We start from the raw sequence: 18,683 nt of genomic DNA, 5'->3' as shown, positions 1-18,683 counted from the left end.
TAATAATCTCATGATATAAAATATTAGTATAACAGTCACAGGGGATATTTCCGTTTAACACATTTTCCTGACTATGCTTTTACTCAAGTAATATTTTCCATGCTGAATACTTCCTCCACCGCTGCACAAATGTGATGTGGGAATTTGAGACACTGATATTGGACTTTTCACTTCAGTAGGAAACATCTTGCATTTAGTGTTTAAACTTTGAAATGAGACACATTTGCATTTTCAGAGAGAGGCTGGATTTTTCAAAGAGGAAGATGTGCTTTTGATCATTTGTAAGTAGTTTATTGAATTATTTTTTTGCTGTGGATCAGTCAAATATCAGGCAAATTAGGATTCAAAGCAGAGTCATTTTATATGTCTTTAAATATGCATGGAGGGAACTTTAAGTAGTTTTATATTCTAAAGCCGTTAGCTATGTTCTGATAGTGAGTGAGATATGTGTTTTATGAGTTTTCCTGCTGCAGATATACTGGATTAGCGTCATGTGTTTTCAGGTCTCAGCTGGACCAAAAGCCTAAATGGGTCTGCTCATACAATGTCTACTCAGTAAGTAGCTCCGTTATATGTGTGCCCTCTGGTTGCTGTTGGTACTGGTACTAGAGTCAACTGTTAAATAATTATGAAGTAATTTATCTGATCAGATTACCACCACAGCAGGCTTCCTGATTGGTTAGTGCTGACAGTCTTCCTGGTGCAGATTGTTCCTCCACAGATGTGACTTTGTTGTCTCTGTCTCGCTGCAGCACCAGCGGCTGTTTGCCCAGCAATCTTCTTCTGGACTGAGAGGAACCTATTTACTGTTAGAAACAGGTGGAGGTACAGGCTTCTGGAGGGGATTGGATGTGTTTTAACACAAAATACTAGTGAAGAAAGGCACCATTTTCAGACTGTCTGCTCGAGTAAAATGCCAGTACACAGAGTAGCTATGGACACACATTTACGTTGTCATTTAGTATTTATCTAGAAGAAAGTGACTGAGCTGGACTCTTTGCATGATGGTCTTTTGTATTTTTTACCAGCTTGGACTCCTCTGACCACTTGGTGGCACAGTAGTTCCACAGCTTTAAACGACATGCCCCTTGTACTCTGTTTAAATCAAATCTGAGGCTTTTCTCAGAAATACCCAAAAGACAAAACAGATTAGGAGACATTTGGAAAAAGTTTATTTGAATAAAGCTCACTTATAATTGGTCAAATTAAGTGTGTGTGAATATATGTGTCAAACGATACTATATCCTCATGTGAATAATGCCATTTATAGAATTTAGCAGGAGGGATCAGGACATATGTCCTATTTGATTTATAGCATAGAGCCTGAGAGGGTAAATGGCTTTAATCAAAATAGGAAATAATTGCATGAAATCTCTAAGTGGTGAATGTAAAGCAGAGGATTTGGAGTTTGGGGACTGTTCTTCAGTTTTCAAAGTGGAGAGGCTTTTAGCTGTGGTGAGAAAAATAATTGCCGCGAATGGGTCCTGTAATTTAATGACATGTTGAAAATATAGTCAAACTGATTTTTAGACACATTCAGCGCCGTTGTAGGGATACATTTTTTGCTATTAACTTTTCCCACATCTTCCTCAGAAAATGCATTCAAAGCCCTCTCACAAGGTAGCAGCAAAATTAGTCCGGAGTCACAGAGCAGCAGAGGAAAGGAGAGAGGCGAAGAGGAGGCAATGGAGAGGGAAAAAAGGGGTTTGATGGAGAATCGCATGTTTAGTTTCACCCACACACACACACACAGACTGGTGGCAGCAGCAGCCTGCCGTGGAGTCTCTTGCTGAGTCGGGCTGAAGCCAGTGGACCGATGGATGAGGTAAGAGTAAGGAGGGAAGGACTGAGGAGTGAGGAAGTGAAAAAGTGAGGAATATGTAACAAATCTGAAGTGACACAACTAGACATGCTTCGGCTCGCCCCAAAATAACACACAGACAGACCCGTCTGTCTGTTGCTATATTTTCCTCCTCTGGTTTACTTACAAGACATACTTTTTTCTTGAACCCCCCACCATCTCATCCCTCTTGCTTTCCTCACAGCCATCCCTGTCTTCCTCCAAAAGTTTCATTACCTCTTTCTTTTCTCTTTTTCGATCCTCTCCTCTCCCTTGGTGGTGGTGGCACCTCCCCTGTAATTTTCTCCTCCCCCTGTCCCTCCTCCCCTCTCCATTCCTTCTGCAGCCCCCCCCCCCACTCCACACACACACACACACACACACACACACCTCTTCTCTCTGTCTAACAATAGCCATAATGTGTTATGATGCAGTCTGCCTCGCTCGCAGCAGCTCTGCTCTCCCCTCTCTGTGGCTGCCTCCTTCTCTCTCTCTTCCCAATTTTCACTCCTGCAGCGGGTATGCTGTCTTTCTCGCCTCCCTTACAATCCCCCACTTCCCTTTTCTCACATTTCTCCTTCCTTTATCTTTCCTTATGATCTTCGTCTTCGCTGTTGGTGTTATCACACAACCCCCTTTCCCTTCATTTCCTCTCCTTCCCTTCGCCTCCCCTTCCTCTCATTTTCCGTATGCAGCATGGGCATGGTGTGAACATGTGGTCTTCTTCCTCACCCCTCCTACTCTTTGGCATCGTTTGCCCCTCTCACTCTTTCATCCCAATTCCTCTTCTCTTCTCTGTTTGCGCTCCTGCTTGCGTAGGCTGGCTCTTGTAGCTGTGCAAGCATGTGGTCCCCACCGCACCTCCATCACTTTTTTCCCTCTCTTCTTTTCTCTGTCTGTTGTCTGGACTCCATCACACACACCTCCCCTCTGTGTGCATCGCTCCCCACTCCCTTTCTTTTGTGCTTTCCTACAGGAGTGTGTACTATGCAGGCTGTCTGCCTTCTCCCCTTATTTTCCACCCTCATTCTTGCCGTCTCTCCTTCTCTCTCTCAGAACAGCCTGTCTCATTATTTTTCTGCATGTGCTGTATTTGTGTCCATGCATGTATCTGCTGACTTGTGCATTCTTCTTTGGGAGTGTGCCTGCGCATGTGTGTGTGTTTGCACATTTTCCTTGCTAACTTGCCTGTCTGGTTTTGTGTTTCTAAAATGTTAGCCTTATATTGCACAACACTGAAAAACACACACACACACCAAGGCTGACACATAGTTGAAAGCAGAGACATTTTCTGGTTAAATTCTCAGTTTTACCGATGTGAACCTCATTACTGCACCCAAGTAGAATATGAAAGAACAGAGCAGACCCAGAACAACGGGAAAGTAGGCTGGATGTCTTCCTTTTCACACAATTAGACAGGCACGCAGACAGACAGATGGGCTCTCACACAGACACAGACGTGCTGTGACAAACGTAACAGACTGAATAATAAATCTCAAAGTAGATAGCAGCGTTAGCCTACCTCTTGACAGTGACAATTTATTCAAATGAACACAGTTGTACTCAAAATGACCTTTGAAGTTAGCAAAATTACGAGTTGCCAAAGTTGCAAGAGGCTTAAAAGTGATTGACAGGCAAATTAATCTTTAATTAAACCCAAATACAACCCTGTCTTATACTATTACTGCTTAACATGGAAACGCACACTGCATGAGCCACATGACCTTGATTTCACAAGTCAGAATATTCATTCAACTCCGCAAATAAACACACTTTTATCTCAGGCTATTTCAGAACACAATCTATTATCCCATTCCCAATCATAAAGGCAAAAACTAGAAGTAGAATTTATTCTTATGCTACAGTGGTATGAAGAACACAAAATGGGTGTTTATGCTGCAAAACGTCCACTTTCAGCATATTTAATATGAACATGAATGTAGCTCACTGTCTTATCTCACATGTACTGGACAATCACATATTTTTCCACATAACCTCATAATCAGCTAAACATTACAAAACATTTCAGTTCAAGGCAATGCGTTTACCTGCCAGCTGTTCTGCTTCGCTCTGGTTGTATGGTGTGTGCTGATCCAATATGTTTAGCCACACTTGTCATCTAAGCTCATATCCAAGTGCTTGATGGACAGCTGTTTCTTTTTTCCGGTGTAATAAATAAATGTTTTGCTACAAGATATGAATTTAATAATTAGCTGCTGCATAGCTGATGCGTCATTGCCTGCTACATGTCGGTTGGATTACCGGGGTCAGTATTATTGTCACAACCCAATCTCTGCTGTGCTAAAAAGGTGGATGAGTGGCTGTATTAGTTCTGAAGTCTGAACATTTTCCGCTCGGCCCAACTTTGACCTAGTTCAGGCAGACAACTTGTGCGCACTGCTACATGCACTTATGATGTACTGTAGTAACATACAGTATGTCCAGCGCACCCTGTAGGCCAGCATATTTTAAGTCCTCAGTTCTCTTCCACTCTTCTATACTGCCTGCTGCTGCACTGGTCAACTGAAATATTTGCAGCACTTGTGAAATTTCTAATACTCCACCCCACACCTGTATGCTCTGAGCACCTGCCTGTCGGATCTCGGCGGGTTATTATCATCTCCTGGTGTTCTCTTGCACGGAGTGAGGACGCCAGGGTGTAGTCGACTGGCTCAGTTAGGCAAGAACTTATCACTTTTCCTTTCTATACCTTTCAATCTTTTGTGTGCATGAATAGACAGGATGTAAGCTGTTTATTATTATTATAGCAATGCACCCAGCAGCTATGATCTGTATGTTTGCTTAAGTCTTGTTCTGCTTGACCGTTTTGTTGTTAATTGGTTGTTATTAGTCAGTTAATTAGGAGGCTGTATTTTTGTTTGGTAATGTGGTTAGTGTGTTGTAATCACACTTCGCTGTGTGTGCAGGCTAGTGAGTCTTCAACAAGGTAAATTAATGATACAGTGTATGTGTACAGAAAAAAAAGATATCATTTGGTTATGTAAGGGATCTTCTTGTCACTTTTTCCACTGAGATACAGAGTAAAAAGTGCACTTTTTACATGGGGGGAAGGTTGTGTGTGTGTATGTGCATTAAAAACAGCAGATAGGATGGAGAAGTTGTAGATGTCTGCCTGTCAAGATGTTTGTGTACATCCCTGTTTGGGTGTAACATTTGCAGAACCAGGCACATGCAGTTGGGCTGAAAAGCAGACAAGGCAGTCAAAAGTAAAACAGTCTTTCTTTGTTGGTAATCAGGGTAAGTCGGCAACAGAATGGCAGACAAGGGATCATTAAAACTAAGGCGAGGCGAGACAGGAATAAGGCTGGAGCGCAATGGGGACCAGGTAACCTAAACAATCTGCCAAAGGGAGCACATGCTGCGTAGTTAGTACACATGCTGGGACTATTAGGGAACACGTGAGTGGGTAGATGGCAGTGGTCAGGTGATGGGCTGGAAACAGTAACTGTATATTGTTATGTTGAAGACGGGATGCCTCTGTAATTTTAATCTTATTTACTGTCCCTATGCCACGGTAAATCCCTCTTCCTTATTTCGCTTCTTTTAAAAGTGCATTTGTCCGATCATTGATATACAGAGTGGTGCTACTTGTCTATTTACAGTGTATGAATATTTTAGCAGCTGTTAGGCCAACCACTTACTATTGAGGTATTTAGAAAAGGCCCATGTGTAAATTTATGTACTTATAGAAATACATATTTTAACTATTATTCCTACACATGCACTGCACTAGTATCTGGCCGGTCTAGTCATCTGAACTTTGTGCATGTGCCAGAAGGGCATCTGAATGGATCATTAATCTATAACAATACTAAGAATAAAAATAATAGGCCTAATAACAATAATTTTGTCCAAATGCACCTTTTAATAAACACAATGAGGATCCCATTACGCAACCAGTTGAAAAGTTTGTGTGAAGGTGGAAATTGAGCATGATAAGGCCTATAACATCGTCAGTGAGCAAGCTAACAAAAAACAAAACAAATCGGGGCACCAAACGATTATGTAGGCCTCTTGACTAGGCCAACATGATGGTAAGACACGTGTATTTTTATACTGTGGCTGTGCATTGCTCTTTACATGTTTCGTTGGAGCTGTTGTGTTATTATGTACTGTGCTTTCACGTTGAACCTTTGTATCTGTGCTGATCTGTGCCTGTAGTGGAGCGTATCATGTCGTAGATAAACAGCATGAGTTACTGCAAAGTATTGATTTTATTCACAATGGATACCCCATTGGAAATTGGGCAGATTAAACATCTTTTGGCTTTGCAGTGTTTGTTGTGCTGTTTGATATCCACTTATGTATGAGTTTATTCACTTTGTTGTAAACATTTCCAGGCACTGGGTCTGGCAACACTACACACATAAACAGCTCTGGATCTTTTTAAAGAAGCTGTTTTCCCCCAAAGGAAGAATTGAGTCCTTTCCACCTTTCAAACATACCCTTTTCATTTTCCCAAGGATAGAGCCAGAGTTTACTTTGAAGATGGTCTTTCAAACGGGAAGAAGTGTGATTCCAAAGTAACGCCATGCTGTGGAAACTCAATATGAAAGACACCTCGACCAGACACAGCTGTGGGATCAGAAAGGAGGAGGGCTGAAAAGTTGTTTAAGTATTTTTAGGTTGACCCTGGGGTCTCTGTTGTAAGGTGCCTCACTGGCTGTGCTCTCTTGGCAATGTTATGGGTGGTTTACACAGCATTTGGGGATAATGCTTGGGCTGACATGCTTTTCTGTTGTTCTGTAGCTGTAATTGTATATCTCCCGAAAGGTCACAGATGCTTTGAACAAAACCTGAGGTTTGCAGACATCTAATGTCTTGTCGTCAGCATCTAATCTATTGTTCCAGGCATCTGTTAACCTGCAGCAATTGTTGCGCAGAATATGTCTGCAATAGAATATGCATGTATGTGCATAACACAAACCCATGGCCGTACTAAAGGACAAGGATGAAGAAGTCATTTAGTGTAAGTGTTGTTGTGAGTTCCTGTCTAGCAGGGTACCACCTGAGGTAGCCATTGGAAGACTTGGCATCAAAACATTTAAACACACACAACAGTAGAAAAATGCAATATGAAGATAAAAGTGAGCTAAACTGAATATTTCGATTTTTCTTTTTTAAACTTTGAATGCTGATTATTTACCTGACGACTTAATGTGAATAGACAAATATAAAAGGTTTTTTATCACTGCCTAATGATTTCATAAAGAGTAAATACTGAGTGCACACCCATCTGTCCTTTTTATTAGCTGTTCTTATTTCCTCTAGCTTTGTGAGCCAGAGGAAGCTGGAAGAAGTAAATCTGTTAAAACTGTTCTATTCTACCTCAGCGTGAGTATGACGTCTACCCACCGTCAGTGTTGATGATTATTCTGAGACGTACAGCATGTTGTAAAGAGAGAATGTTATTCTTGGCCCCTTGGGGTAAGTGAAGTCAATAACTGACTAATCATTGTTAGGGCTCTGGAGCGGAATTCATGCTGACAGCCTTTTGTAATGATCATGTTTGCACTCTTTCTGTTGTTTGCTGATGTTTGTGTGATGGGTTTGACACTTTGTAATTCACACTGAATGTATCAGTGTTGATGCGTAGCAAATAAGAGACTCATCAGGATGCACCAGTCTAATCAAGTGATGGTACAAACAGAAGCACCATATTGTTTGTTTTTTTCCACCACCATTTCATTACTCAGTTCTATTTCTGGTATGGCGATCTATCAGGAATGTGTATATGCTGGCTCCTCCGTGAAAGTTTACTAGGACAGAATGCAGCATATTCAGTCACAAAACAATGAGTCAGCGACAAGTAATTGTGAGGATTTTTAGAGTGTTGGTGCTCTTTGCACATGAATTTTCATTTTCTTAATCTTTCGAGATCCCAGTTTGATTGCAACAGATTAGGTCTGTTCCCTGTTTAATTCATGCAACTGTCAAATCATATTACAACCAAGATGGTGGGCAACCACAGAAAACAATAACAAGATTGCTATTAAAATTGGAGAAACGATACATAACACACACTTAATGTGAAATATAATTTAAAAAAGCCTGCCATGTGTTACCAGAGCCCAAAATGATGTGTTCAAAGTGTCCAACTGTCAAAAAAAGGATTTAACAGCAGTGAGAAATGAAGAAAAGCGAGCTAATCCTCACATTACAGAGGAGGTAATTGCTTAATGTGATATCATAGAACTCTCTTACCACCGTGGCTTTAAAATACAAGTCTTTATTTGACTTCAGTTGCATATATCTAAACCAACTAATGCGTAGAAATGTAGATGAGCTTAGCAATGACAAAAAGCAGACAAGCAGTTTATTCTTCATTCACAAGGTGTTGCTTCCAGCACATGGTCTGACAGTTGCTACAGTCCAACAGCTATGTCTGCTGTAGTAATTAATTTGATTCAGGTGGATGATGGTAATGATAGCCAACACATTTTAAGTCCTAGCCTGGGAGAGTGTTTGATCCAGTCTGACTCAAACCTCTGATGCTTTCATAAGGTTTAGAAATCTTCTGTAGCAGGGGTTGAATATCAATCTTTGGCTACTTGATTCTCAGAGAAAAAGCAGTACAAACACAGCAACAAGAGCATCCTTGGAGTCCAACGCCTGTGTATTTCATATGAAGATACTTTTCAGAGCAGTTGAATGATTATAAAATCTGTCTTTTCTGCTCAACACAATTGCATCATTCTCAGCTACGCCTAGCAGATGTCAGGAGAAAACAATATCGACAGTCTTTTGGCTCCAGAGTAATAACGGAAAGCTGTCTCAGATGCATTTGATTCATTCATGCAGTGGCAATATGTGTGCAAATGCATCATATTTACATTTGTTAGTGTGGCCAATCAGATGCTATTCTGGTGCATATTTACGTGGATTTTATAGGTTTTGTTTGCTTTATCTGACATTAATGTTCATTTTTAAATAAATTGTAAGATCATACAACTGGAAATATGTTTTGCTGTTTTAATGGGATTTTGGAGAACCCCTCCTTTGCACAAGACTCTCCGGTTTATCCCGGGAAAAAAATAATACAGGCACATGTAGTCTTGGAAAGAAATATTGTTTTTTCAGTAGGACACTACTAATCTCACGGTGCTTGATGTGCTCTTTCGTAAAGTAACTGCTGCTGGAGCAGTGTGTCTTAAAGCGGAGACTTGCAGGGGGGAAAGGTGAATGGAAAGTGATTTAAAAATGGCAGAGTGATGAGCTGAGAGCCAAAGAGATGGATAACAGGAGAGGGGACAGGATGACAAACAGAAAGCAGAGTGAGTGAGGGAGAAACAGTCCATGTGTGATCTTAGCTATTCAGAGCCAGAGAGGACAAAAATGCCTAGTGTGTGTGCAACACTTGTCTCTCAGACATTTGCTGTTTAGTTATTTGTATATTGGTGAGTGAGTGATGGGGTAGATGGGTTAAGAGTAAATTGAGTGATTATGATTTGGATTTGGACCCATGACTTTGTGTGTAAACTGTACATGCCCTAGCCTGGTCTAGCAGGGCACTTATTTTTTTTACCTCTTATCTCATTTCCTTCCCTTCCATGTTTGCTGCAGCTTCTCTCCCCATTTTCATTCCTCAACAATGCCGACCTTCCCACTCACTCTAGATTTGCAATTGAAAACACCTTGCGTATGCCCTGTGGACAACTGCACATACTGTATGAGACGGTGGGGACACGCCACATCTCTCTTGTTTATATTTTCTATCAATTGTTTGCACAATTTAGAATTTTCTCTGTCATTAGAAATATGTAACTGACAATTTTGAAATTATTTACCTTTTTAGAAAGCTTAACTACCCTGTCTTGTGAGTGTGAGATGACAACATGGGATAGACTGTACTCACTATTTATGTAATCAGATTACATCTATAAGGAGATTTTGATAGTATAGTACAGTATAGACACAAGTGCACGTTTGTCACATCTTCCCCCTTTCCCTCTTCACTCCTCCCTTGTGCTGATTTGTGATCAGTGTTTGTTTTACTGTTAATTTCATCAGCCATCACTTCCAAAAATCAACCCTTATCCACCCTCAGCCTTTCCTGCTAATATAAAATCTTTCTCACCACTGCAATATTTTTTCTATTCTTCTTCTACTCTTGCTGCTGAAAAATGGTAAATCAGTACAAGATTTCATCATTTCTCAACACACAATACTTTGGACTGTGTGTGTGTGCACGTGCATCCAAATGGGACCATGAAGCATTTATATCATCATTAAAGTTGGTTTTGGCTTTAAATGCATATTTCATTATGTGTGAGAGTAAATACAAAACGATGTGTATCTGTGTATAAATGTGAGCTTTGCATGTCATTACAGTATGCGTAGGTAGCATGTATTTTAAGTTAGGCATTTACTGTGTGTGTGTGTGTGTGTGTGTGTTTGCATGAGCTCTGTGAGCACTAACCAAGCGGAAATGACAGTAATTAACTAAACGAGCTACATCTGCACCTGAGGGGGGGAGAGAGCGAGGGAGGGAGGGAGAGAGAGAGACAAAATGTTTAAAGCTGCTTCTGTAAGAGAAAGAAAGGGATGTAAAAAGAAGAGGGGTATGAGAAGGAGGGATTTCAAGGAAGACTTTGAGAAGGGTATAGGTGAAAAGATGTGAATATGAGACAGAGAGAGGGAGCTGGGGAGAAACCCGTTTCATTAAGCTGTGACAAAAACATTCAAAACAGCAGAAATATTGGCAGTTTTGACATCTCCCCTTTTTTAAGTTTCCTCTCCTTTCTTTGACCTCATGAACCCCAGGTGTGGAGAGGGAGTATAACCCAGAGGGAATTGCTGGAGCCCCAAGCTCAGACTCCAGGCCTCACTGATTCAGAAAAGCTTAACGAATCACAGCTGTAAGTGACCTAGAAAAAAACTTGTCAAATGGAAATAATTCCTCCTACAGTGCTGTAATTTTTGTTTCCTAACGTGGCAGTCTATGGATTAATGTCAGCACTGGAGTGCACCATGCATTTCTTTTTAATGTTACATCCAGCAGACTTCTGTACTTCAGGTTACACCACACTGCTTCAAAGGCCAGTGTTGACAGTTCAGCTGTTTCTTTCCTTTTGATGAGCTGCGCTGCTGATACAGTTGGGATTAAGCCCCTTTTTATTATAAGCACAAAATAATTAAAAGTTTTCCATTTCTTTACACACATAATTATAAATTGCACAGAACAATGTCGATGTTGCGCCCAATCTCGCATACAGTTTGCTTCTGTGCTTCGGGCTGCACCATGCTGCTGAGCTTCAGAGGTGAACGCTGATTTTCTGCAGCTTTTCTTACTTCTAGTAATCTTTGCTGCTGATTCATTTGAGATTAAGCGTACTTTGTGAAATTGAGGTGCAGTTTGAGGGAAAAAATAACAAAAGCCCTTAATAAATGATTGACCTTGCCGCAATATTTAATCATGATGGTGCAACATAGTGTAACAATGAAGGAGAGGGAATGAGTTCACTTTACTGTTGCACCGTGTCTACACAGGAGGCGTAGCGTGAGCAACACGTTAGCAGAACAGGGGCAGCAGCAGTTAGTACTCCGTCTGTGTCTACACAGGATGTGTTCAGGCACAGTGCAAAGTGTTGGTCATCCGCATTTTGGCAGAGTAGCACACAATAACTGTAGCTACATGCATGAACCGGAAGAAAATAGACTTGAAGCGTTAAAATGCTTTGGCTCGGGTTTAAGCCTGAGTGGAAGGCGAGCAGTTGCGCGGCCTGTGAAGACAGCTGATTGATTAAAATGGAAGCATATCTCTTCCATCAGACATGCGTGAGACTGAAAAAACACAGCTGAAACGCTTCCTGTAGAAATGCTGTTACACCTGTCATGAGTGTTAAGGCATGTTCACGTGACTGAATTAAAGATGAATATTGACACGAATCATGTCTTCTCTCTAAATCCCATGGGTCAAAGGCTTGATAGGCAGTGAGGGCCAGCGAAGCAGATTAAAGGAGAGGCGAGAATAATGCCAGCACATTCCAGGAAAGATGCTGTTTTTGCTCTGTAAAAGTGCAAAAGGAGACAGAAGCAATAATTGAGCTCATTATTCTAAAACAAACTCCCACTCATGCGGTCTTGCATATTTTAATAGTGACTTTTCAAAACAGATCTCCTAAATTGTTGAAATTAACAAGAAATAAACAGTAAGTGTTGCCAGATGACGGTGTAAAGGCTTGTCAGATTCTGAATGTGTGTTTCTGTTTCAGAAGATGAGCGAATGTGACGCCTCAGAAGGCAGCTTATTTAAGCAAAATACACACAGCAGACGCACACAGAGATTAGCTGAGAGCACCCTCACGAGTTGGTAGAGACCAAAACAGAGTGAATATTGGACTTATGTTAGCCAGGTGTCCAGAAAAACTCCAAATGATTGATGTTGCTCTATAACTACGGGATGTACAGTATGTTGTTTCAGGTTACAGACGGTTTTTTTTTGTCAGTGAAAGAAACAGTGTTTGCAAATGCTTACATAATGTCTGTCCGGATAGTGTGGGATATGGGTTCATGGGTCAGACAATTACGTCCACCTGTCTCTCCTGTGAGAATATGCAGCTCTCCCACATTATGCCATATGATGTGGTGATAACTTTCATCTTCCTCAGCCTGTTAAAGAACATGCTGTCACAGTCTGACTACAGTAACAATGCTAAACAGGGTTTACACAATTAGTGATCAATTTACCAATTTGATGTAATTATTTGGTTGAATAAGTTTATGGAATGAATCGTGGCTTAATTCTACTTAAAACACTTCCAATTAAAGGAAATGAATGTAAAACAAAGTTGGCGTAGCATAAATCCCGCCTTCAAGGCAGGTGATCTCAAGTCTAGTGGGAGCAGCTCAAGACAGGCCTTTAAAGGCTTGACTACGACTAAGTTGGTTGATGTGTGACTTTGTGCGTTGTTATATTATTTTCTTCTGATTTCCAACCAGCGGGTGAGCGACTGAGCTGAGAGCAAAGGAAGATGTGCAAACAAACCAAACAGTGGAATGTGACAGGGATATGTGGAGTGAGGACGTGCTATAAATCATGTTCCTTCTTTTCTCTTTGCTGTCTTGTTTGTCCACTTCAGTGCGTCCCGTCTGATTTTGCACATGGTGCTTGAATTTTAAATTACGTACTGGAATACCTTGCAAAAAATACACTTTTTTAAAAATGAAGTGCTTAAAAAGTCCTTGAAATTCAAATGAATCACATCTTCTATTTTGACTATTTTTTCCTGGTTTCTTTACTCTTCTATGGCAGAAAACTGAATCATGAATCATGTGGACAAAACAAAACATCTAAGGACATCATCTTGGACTTTGGAAAACACTGACCGACACTGATTTCTACCATTTTAAGACCATTTTATAATGAAAGAACTAATAGATTAATGGAGAAAATAAGCAACAGACTGACAATGTAAATAATTGCTGGTGCAGCTCTACTACTACATTAGCATACTGTTAAATTACAAAAATGAGATCTCTGCGTTTTACAAGCACTTTTATCCTAACAAAGTAAAGTGGCGACAGATCTGCAGTTAATTATCACCGTACAGTGACATGAGAGGGAATGCACTGCAATGTGTCACGTTACAAGATAACAGCTTGAGAAGCAGTTGTTGTGGGTTTTTGAGCCCTTAGCGTTGGCTATCAGTTGACATTAGGATATTTGTTTATTTCCCCTTATAATAATGGCCATAGTCTTTGGATAGTGTGCACAGAGCAAGCCGCATCTGTGATAGTCACCATTTCCCTCCAGCTAACATGAAAACATATTCCATATTACACATACACCTGCATGTAAGAAACAGTGCTTCACTGAACAGCTTAAATTAGTTTTAAAAGAGATTGATGACATAATTGATTTATGTTCATTGAAAATGAATTACTTGCTTTGAGTGAAGTCCTTAAAAATGGACAAAATGCACAGAACACTGATGCAGGCATCCAGTTGTAGTAAAGTCAGTTGAGTGTGAACTTCACATAATCTTTTGCTCGTCAAGCCCAGAAAGCTGAGGATAGTGAAGAGATGTAGGTCAGGGCAGAGTGGGAGAAGTCTGCCACCTGATAAGTGTGTATAGAAATAATCTCTCCTTTTGTGTGTGTATGAGGCAGTTTGTAGTGGTAGAGAAAGGCTTGTCTGAAGCAGAATCCAACCAATATGGGATTTTTAAGACCAATACCCATTTTAGTATTTGAGGATTTTAAAATCCGATACTCCATTACATGTTTTTTTTAATCTTTTCAGAAACGCACAAGATAAACAAAGATTATCCCGAACATTTATGAGGCCTCAGCAAGATAACATGGCATAATGCAGTTTAAAATAAACTTTGAACAAAAGTACAGCTTAATACTGTATTTTGTGTTGCCAATGTATGGAGTTGCATAGCACCCTCTGGCAATGACAACACTCATAACATGACTGAAGGATCTGTCTTCAGTCTCTGTTTGTTTTTTAATTGCCATTTGTGGGCTGTTATAAACACTGACACCGATTGATCTGCAATTAGCTCATATCGGCTGACAATATCTGCATGCCGATTATCGGTCGGGTTCTATTGTGAAGCCACGTGGGTGAGTGCCAGTGTTAGAATTTTAAAATATGTCTGATTGTTTAATTTAAGTAATGTCAGTACAACACACACACCATCCTTTGGTTGGGATTGTAAAAGAGCATGCAATATGCACACATGAACAGGAAACACAAATAAACATACTTTCGTTATGGCATAGCTGACAGACAGGCATCATATAGCAGATGCAACACACACCTACAACATTGGAGAAATACAGCATGCGCACACTTCAGAAACACTGAAATCACAGATTAACATGTGCCAACACACAGCTCTATCTCTCACTCAGATATACACACACACACACACATTCTCTCACAGCACCATAGACGTTGCGCACACACTCACTAACGCACATTGACACACATAGCCTGCAGCTCACTGCACAGTATTACACATGCCAGTGAGCTGATGGGAGTGGAATGGCCTTACTCCATGTTTTATGTGTTGGACCTCGGCCCACTAGTTCCCTTTGATATGACCCGGCAGCTGAAACATATTGAGAATTTATTTGTACATATTTTGAAAATTCATCTTGAGACTTTATTCCTCAGAAGGCCGCCTTGGTTTCTTTCTGATGAGCACTATGTTGGCTTGTATTGCACAGCTTTTAGATAAAGACAATAATTGTTGAATATTTCAAAGAGTGTCTGTGTATTGTATTTTAACTCCTCCACAGGTACAATAGTATATTGTCTAGGAAACATGCAATATGTACATAGTGTGGATTTAATCACCAACTAAGGCAGAAGCAAAGGTAATTAGTAGTTTTTAATGATTCTAAGAAATAAAACTCATTAAACTCCTTTTTCCCCCTGTCAGCTAGAAATGTGTTACTTGTCCCATGGCACCTTGTTAAAGCAGAAGTAGGCTATTTTAAGTTGTACCTTCTCTGGCCACTAGATGCTGGTGCCAGGAAAACTGACTGTGTTGATGTTACTCCCAGTCTTATTTAAATACAAAGTCAGAGTGTGATTCATGACAACTAATTTCTCTTGTTTGTCTTGGGAGTAGTAAGGCCTGCTAACTAACAATAAATTTTTGTATTAATTCATTTTAATAGTATAAAAATAGTGAGTAGCACAAGTTCCCAGAGGCCAAGGCGACATCTTCAAATAGCTTATTTTATCCAAAAACCAGTTAGGACGTTTAATTCACAATTTTATGTAGGCAGGTGGCTTTTATTTAACAGTAGGCAGGTGGCTGCGTAACATGTGTGTTGTACATTAATAAAATCAAAACGCCAAGACCCTGAATCCATTCGTGTGATACTGAAACTGAAAGACGCCCCTACATGTGTGGGATATATATGCAATTAAAGCTTTTAAAAGAGGTACAAGTGGAAGTGAGAGATAAAGAGATGATAGACAAAGTTTTAAAACACTAAAACTCAAGCAGGAAAGTTTGAGATAGGCATGAATAGAAAAAAAAGCTGGCAAACAAATTGGAAAGAGTACATGTCAAACACAAAGCGTGTCTCAAGGAGAATCCTGAATGACAGGACGTTACTGAAACTACTCTTCTTCGTCCTTTTCCTCTTTAGTGTTTACGCCCAAATGATCTGTCCTCCTGTTGTAGTGCAAACACATCTGAACCATGAAATACGACCCTTTGCTTTTCATTGTCAGCAGACTGACAGCTCTGCACAACAGAACACGGTCAACCACAGACTCCCTAAATTGTTCCTGGCTTTGGCAGAGACTGGCTCATAACTACATTTAAACCACACTGCTTCAAGCTCATGAGAAAATCATCTGTGCCTCTTTTTCTTCACAAAAGCATAAACGTTGTGACGAGGAGCTCCTGGTGCATCTCTCTTCATCGACCCGGCCCGACCTTTCCTCACTCAAATTATTTCGCTATCTACCTCTGTATTAATCTCGCTGTCTGTCCTACCGCTCCTTATCGTCTCTCAACCATCCGTCTGCTGCATCTCTGCATTCCTCTCCCTTGATCTATCGGTCTGTCAAGGCGACCCTTCCTCTGCTACATCTCTGTTTCTATCCATCTATCTGAATCTCTTCGGGGGACGTGGGCCCAGTCAAATCGATCACATCATCCCATCCGTGTCCCCCTTGTCCACCTCTGGCTGTATAGACAAGTCTATCCATCAGTCTCTCCCTGCGTCTCTCTCACACACAGACCTCTATTTTGACATACAAATGCGTTCTGCACTACATCTGTCCACTTGTCTCTTGTATCTCTGTCTGTATGTCCATCCATCTGTCTCTGTCTGCCTCAGTCCAAACACATCCCCGCCTGCAGCGGTGTGTTTCCAAGACGATGCACTAACACAGCTATGTTTCATCTCTGTCAGCGTGCATGGCAATGCTCCACTGCTTCATTACCACGGCAACAGAAAACTGTCCCCTTTCATTACGGTGCTTATTAATGCCGCATGCTCATATCGGCACACACACACGCCAAAAAGGAGCTAAAATGGCTGCAACAACATTGTGTTTGGGCACACACACAAACACACACTGCCATGGTTACTTGCAGGGGAAGAGAATAGATCACAGACACACACACAAATTAAAACAGACAAAAAAGTGATGCTTCGACTCCAGCATGAATATTAACTTGCTGTTTAATTGCCTGTCCATATTAAACTTGGAGCTCCTCCTGCAGTACGTTAGACATTCAGCATAATGCAGGCCACGCACTACTGCGTTCAACTTAACAGCATTAAGTGCACTTCACTGCCTGGCTAGGGCTTAAACAAACGATACACACTGCATGCACTTCTTAGCCTAAACTTAAGGCACAGTCTGCTGTCTAACCACAAGCTAAGTTAGTCCTCACACCGCAGGCAAAACACACAAGTGCACACTTTTTCTGCTGTTCATACAGAAAGAAATCTCATAATGTTTGTTGTTGGGACTGTTCTGAAAATGTTAATCAAGGAGCACTGAGGAAAATCACTGCTTACAAATCTTCTCCTCTAGCATATACAGGTGCTGGTCATATAATTAGAATATCATCAAAAAGTTGATTTATTTCAGTTATTCCATTCAGAAAGTGAAACTTGTATAATGTATACATTCATTCCACACAGACTGATATAATTCAAGTGTTCATTCCTTTTAATTTTGATGATTATAACTGACAACTAATGAAAACCCCAAAATCAGTATCTCAGAAAATTTGAATATTGTGAAAAAGTTCAATATTGAAGACACCTGGTGCCACACTCTAATCAGCTAATTAACTCAAAACACCTGCAAAGGCCTTTAAATGGCCTCTCAGTCTAGTTCTGTAGGCTACACAATCATGGGGAAGACTGCTGACTTGACCGCTGTCCAAAAGACGACCATTGACACCTTGCACAAGGAGGGCAAGACACAAAAGGTCGTTGCTAAAGAGGCTGGCTGTTCACAGAGCTCTGTGTCCAAGCACATTAATAGAGAGGCGAAGGGAAGGAAAAGATGTGGTAGAAAAAAGTGTACAAGCAATAGGGATAACTGCACCCTGGAGAGGATTGTGAAACAAAACCCATTCAAAAATGTGGGGGAGATTCACAAAGAATGGACTGCAGCTGGAGTCAGTGCTTCAAGAACCACCACGCACAGACGTATGCAAGACATGGGTTTCAGCTGTGGCATTCCTTGTGTCAAGCCACTCTTGAACAAGACACAGCGCCAGAAGCGTCTCGCCTGGGCTAAAGACAAAAATGGACTGCTGCTGAGTGGTCCAAAGTTATGTTCTCTGATGAAAGTAAATTTTGCATTTCATTTGGAAATCAAGGTCCCAGAGTCTGGAGGAAGAGAGGAGAGGCACAGAATCCATGTTGCTTGAAGTCCAGTGTAAAGTTTCCACAGTCAGTGATGGTTTGGGGTGCCATGTCATCTGCTGGTGTCTACCGTCTACCAGGAAGTTTTAGAGCACTTCATGCTTCCTGCTGCTGACCAACTTTATGGAGATGCAGATTTCATTTTCCAACAGGACTTGGCACCTGCACACAGTGCCAAAGCTACCAGTACCTGGTTTAAGGACCATGGTATCCCTGTTCTTAATTGGCCAGCAAACTCGCCTGACCTTAACCCTATAGACAATCTATGGGGCATTGTGAAGAGGAAGATGCGATACGCCAGACCCAACAATGCAGAAGAGCTGAAGGCCACTATCAGAGCAACCTGGGCTCTCATAACACCTGAGCAGTGCCACAGACTGATCGACTCCATGCCACGCCGCATTGCTGCAGTAATTCAGGCAAAAGGAGCCCCAACTAAGTATTGAGTGCTGTA

The sequence above is a fragment of the Micropterus dolomieu genome, linkage group LG12 (genome assembly GCF_021292245.1).
Source record: "Micropterus dolomieu isolate WLL.071019.BEF.003 ecotype Adirondacks linkage group LG12, ASM2129224v1, whole genome shotgun sequence".
Classification (NCBI taxonomy): Eukaryota; Metazoa; Chordata; class Actinopteri; order Centrarchiformes; family Centrarchidae; genus Micropterus; species Micropterus dolomieu.
This window is presented reverse-complemented; position numbering follows the sequence as displayed.